This window comes from Panthera pardus, unplaced genomic scaffold (genome assembly GCF_024362965.1).
Source record: "Panthera pardus isolate Hobbes unplaced genomic scaffold, ASM2436296v1 HiC_scaffold_27, whole genome shotgun sequence".
In the NCBI taxonomy this organism is placed as follows: domain Eukaryota; kingdom Metazoa; phylum Chordata; class Mammalia; order Carnivora; family Felidae; genus Panthera; species Panthera pardus.
The window spans coordinates 22,629,639-22,634,739 of record NW_026526843.1 but is presented as its reverse complement, the minus strand read 5'-3'; the positions used below and the strand labels follow the sequence as shown (position 1 = coordinate 22,634,739).

At 34.1% G+C, this 5,101-nt stretch overlaps 1 pseudogene; it reads right to left on the bottom strand.

The window, feature by feature from the left end:
• Nucleotides 1-3,427: 3,427 nt before the first annotated feature.
• On the bottom strand, nt 3,428-4,382 carry LOC109253716 (proline-rich nuclear receptor coactivator 1-like; annotated as a pseudogene).
• Nucleotides 4,383-5,101: the final 719 nt, after the last annotated feature.

The following is a 5,101-nucleotide window of genomic DNA, read 5'->3' as shown; positions in this document are numbered from 1 at the left end:
GATTGCTTGTATTTGGAGATTGTTTTGTCTAGTATATCCCTGTTAATGATATTAATCTTCTAATCCTTCAACATATAATACTTTTCTATAATTTAAGTCTTCAATCATTTCTTTCAACAAATTGTAGCTTTCAGTGTATGCCAACTGTACTTCCTTGTTTAAATTTATTCCTGAGTATTTTATTATTTTTGATGATTTGAATGTTACTGCTTTTTTTTTTAATTTCATTCAGATAGTTCATTGCTAGCATATAGAAATATAATTTGTCTGTGTATTTTTCTTCTATTCTGAAATATCAATGGACTAATTTATTAGTTTTGGTACTTTGTTGGAAGTCCTAAGTGTTTTATATTGAGAACATCCTATAATCTCTGAATAGAAATAATCTTACTTTTTATATTTCAATATGAGTGCCTTTGCTTTCTTCTTATTACCAAACTGTCCTGGCTAGAACTTCTAGTACAATACTGAATAGTAGTGGGAGGAGATGACATCCTTATAATATTCCTAATTTTAGGAGGAAAACTTTCAGTCTTTTACCATTAAGTATAATATTAGCTGTGAATTTTTCACACATGTTACTTATCAGGTTCAGGAAATCCCCTTCTATTACTAGTTTATTTATTGTTTATATCATGAAGGGATATTGAATTTTAAAAAATCCGTGTCCTGCATTTATTGAGATGATTACGTGTTTTTTTTTCTTTTATACATTGATACATGTATTACATTATTTGATTTTCAGATGCTAAACCAACCTTGCATTACCTGCATACCACTTATAAATGGTATATAATCTTGTTAATATGTTTCTGGGTTTGATTTGCTAGTATTTTATTGAGAATTTTTGCACTAATGTAAGGAATATTGGTCTGTAAGCTTAATTTCTTGTGGTACTTTTGTCTCATTTTGGTATCAGATTAATACTGGCTTCACAGAATAAATTGAAAAATATTCCCACATCATCTTCTTCTTCTTCTTCTTCTTCTTCTTCTTCTTCTTCTTCTTCGAGTTTCTAAAGGATTGGTATTTTTTTTTTTAATGTTTAATAGAATTTACCAGTGACACCATTCACTTTTCTCTGTTGGAAGCTTATTTTTTTCCACTAATTTAATCTCTCTGTTGGTGACAGGTCTATCCAAGCATTTTATTTGTTTTATAAATAATTTTTGATAGTTTGTGTCCCCTAGGAATTTTTACATTTCAACTAAATTACTTCATAAATTGGCATACAATTGTTAATAATATTTCTTTACAATCCTTACTGTTTCTGTAAGGTCAATAGTAATGTTCCTACCTTATGCCTGATTTTAACAATTTGATGTTTTTAACTTCTTTTTGTTTGGTCAGTTTTGCTAAAGGTGTATCTTTTTCATCTTTTCAAAGGAATAACTCTTGGTTGTGTTCATTTTCTCTACTTGGAGAGTTTAATGTAAATATCAACAAGCTAGACCTTACTTCTACTTTTTGCAATTTGTTTTCACTGTGTCTTGTATCATTTCTATTTCTCACTTTCTCCGTTATGGACTTATTTGGTGTTAAGTAAATATTTTCTGGTGTACTACTTTAATTCCCTTGAATTAATTAAATTCCTTTAATTATATATACATACATATATATTTAATTTTGTTTAATGTTCATCTATTTTTGAGAGCAAGAGAGAGATAGATTGTGAGTTGGATTAGAAGAGAGAGAGGGAGACACAGAATCCGAAACAGGCTCCAGGCTCTGAGCTGTCAGCACAGAGCCCGAGCGGGACTTGAACTCACAGACCATGAGATCATGACCTGAGCTGAAGCCGGACACTTAATCGACTGAACCACCTAGGCGCCCCAAGTTATATATATTTAATTTATTTTCTTACTAATTGCCCAGGGGATTGTAATTATCATCTAAGTTCACATCAGCTTTGTTTGAATTTATAACAACTTAATTTGAATAGTATGCAAAACCATTGACTGTATATGGACTTTTCAACCTCTTTATGCTTTTACTACCACAAATTACATTCTTATATATTTTGTGCCCATCTATATGCATTTGCAAATATTGTTTTACATAGCTGTCTTTTAACTCATACAGGAAAAAAAATACAAACTGTATTTATACTTTCCTGTATATTTGCCTTCACTTTAATATGTGCCTTAACTGGTGTTTTATTTGTTTCTGTGTTTGTTTCATTTTAAGAATTTGAATTTCCATTTTCTCATTTCAGCCTGAAGGACTGTGTATGATTTCTCTTAGGTCAAATCAGCTAGCAACAAAATCAAATTGTGTTTACCCAGAGTTTTAATTACTTCTTTGCTTTTGAAGGATAATTTTGTCATATATATAATTCTTAATTGTCATTTTTTTTCTTTCAGCACTTTAAATAGATCACCTACCATTTTCTGCCTTCAATGTTTTCTGACGAGAAACCACCTATTTCTTTTATTGATGATTTCTTGTAGAAGATGACTTTTCTCTTACTGCTCTTAAGATTCTTTGTTTTTGATGTGTGACAGATTATAATTTGTCTAAGTGTAGATTTTTTTTAAAGGAAGGGCCACTGTATTATATTATTATTTAAAAGTCTGATTACACCCAATTTTGTAGGCATTAAAGTTAGAGGTATTTTAAAATTTTTAATTTTTTTTAATGTTTTATTTTTTTTCGAGAGAGAGAGAGAGAGAGAGAGAGAGCATGAGCGAGGGAGGGGCGGAGAGAGAGAGAGCCAGACACAGAATCCGAAGCAAGCTCCAGGCTCTGAGCTGTCAGCACAGAGCCCGGTACTGGGCTTGAACCCACAAGCGGTGAGATCATGACCTGAGCCGAAGTCAGATGCTCAACTGACTGAGCCACCCAAGTGCCCCAGAGGTATTTTAAATTTGAATGGATAAATCAAAAACCAGAAATTATGTTTGGTAAATTTGGGAATGAGTGTTTTCTAGTAATTACAGATTAGAAGGCAGAAATCAATTTAGAGAAACACAGACAAACCTCATGTTTACAATGATTGTGCCACAGATTTAAATTTTAGTAGTGTATTAGTGAACTGTTCACATTTAGATCTTCACCTTAAGATTAGATAGCTATTTCTTTAAAAATAAATCTCAGTACTTTATGCAAATAAATCAGTCTTCCTTGTGCCTTAAAACACTTAAAATTTCTCCATTGTATATACACAAAACATCTACCATTTTGTAGGGCAAAATACATATTTTCATAACAATAGTAAATTGTACATCTCAAGTGTGAACAATATAAACATAGCACATGGCATACAATATTTAATAATATAAAATATAATACAAATTATTTACAATTTTTAAGCTCATCTTTTGCACTTGCATGTTATAAAGCAAAATTTCCATTTATGTACCAATTTTCCTTTCAATAGTCCAGGGATTTTGAAAAAAAACTATTTTACAGATGTACAATCTGAGATCTAAGTTTCAACTTTTAGGAGAGTTTTTAATTATACTGCCATTAACTCCTTATTTTGATTGAGATTTCCAATGCTGCTTCCTGTCCAGTGAGTAGGAGGCTTTGGAAGAACACAAAAGAAGGTAGATCACTAAACTTTGCCCCAGCATAATTTTCCTTTTTGGTTCACTTCAGTTAGAATTGCTGATTTCTTCAAATGCATATTTCCAATGTTCTTGGTACTTATAAAAGCCTTTTCCCCTGCTTCTGAATTACATCAGATGAAATAGAATTCACCCAAAAGTTATTTTCTTTTTACAGAGTAATCTTGGATAGTGTAAGTTATATTTGCTTTCCTATGTGTCTTTGGTTGTTCACACAAATGTATACTATGAACAAGCTGGCAGTGAGGAATGGCAATTTTCTCCAATTTTCCCATCTTTGATTTTAAAACCTCTCTTCTGAATGAGGGTTGGCTGGGCACCATGGGTGGCAGCAGGCCAGGGTAAGGGCTGGCTTCCTCAGTTTGGGTTATGGCCACAAGACCCAAGGCCTAATTGGTTGTCTATCCCAATACTTCCTGTGCTCTGCTCTGGCAGTCATGGGGCTGCACCCACCCTTGACACCTGGCCGGTGCTGTTGGTACTGATGGAAGCTGCTGGGCGCTGCCTCACTGGGCTGGTCTGCACCTTCTTTCACCACTTCTTTGGCACTGCCAGAGGGGTGCCTGTTGCTGTAGCTAGATAACAGTTGGACAGATGTGCTGGGCCTGGAGGCTGTGGGTTCAGACAGGGACAGTCTTCCCCCAGGAATTGAGGGAGGAAAGAAGTGTGGGACAGTGTCAGGGGTATGGGATGCGGGGTAAAGGCAGCTAGGCGGTAGTCACCATGGGAAAGGGCCCAAAGTAACCACGAGCAGAAAAGCAAAGGGGGTCCCAGGACAAGTGGCTCCAGCTGCAGGACAAAAACGATAGTCATAGTTCTAAGAAGAAAGTGGCTCAGCAGGAAGAGAAAGATGAAGTGCAGCCAGAGATCACAGGGCAGCATTGGCTGCTGCTAAGAGAACCCCAGTGGAACACATGGACCATGGTCTGGGCAATGGCAGTGCAGCAACAAAGTATAGATCTTTTTAAGTTTGTCTTACTTGGAGTTTGTTGTGTTTCTTAGAGGTGTAAGTAAAACTTTTCATCAAATTTGGATTTTCTTATCCATTATTTCTTCAAATACTCTTTCTGTTCTTTTATTTTTGTTCATTCCTTAAGGGACTTCAATTATGCATATGTTGATGCATTTGATAATGTCCAACAGTACTCTTAGGCTCTGTTTTTCTTCATTCTTTTCCCCCCATTTTTCAGAGTGGATAACCTGCATTGACCATATTCAAATTTACCAATACTTTCTTCTGCCTGCTCAAATCTGCTGTTTATCCAATCTAGTGAACTTTTAAGTTCACTTATATTTTTCAATTCCAGAAATTGTATCTCTTTAATGATATTCTCAATTTTATGATGCATTGGCCTCATATTCTTCTTTATTTCTTTACTTATGATTTCCTTTAACTCTGAATATATTTATAAGAGGTTATTTAAATTATTTATCTAATATATCCAACATCTAGGCTTCTTCAAGGATAGTTTTTATTGATTGAGTTTTTTCTTGTATATGACCTATAATTCTGTTTCTTTGCCGTTCTTGTA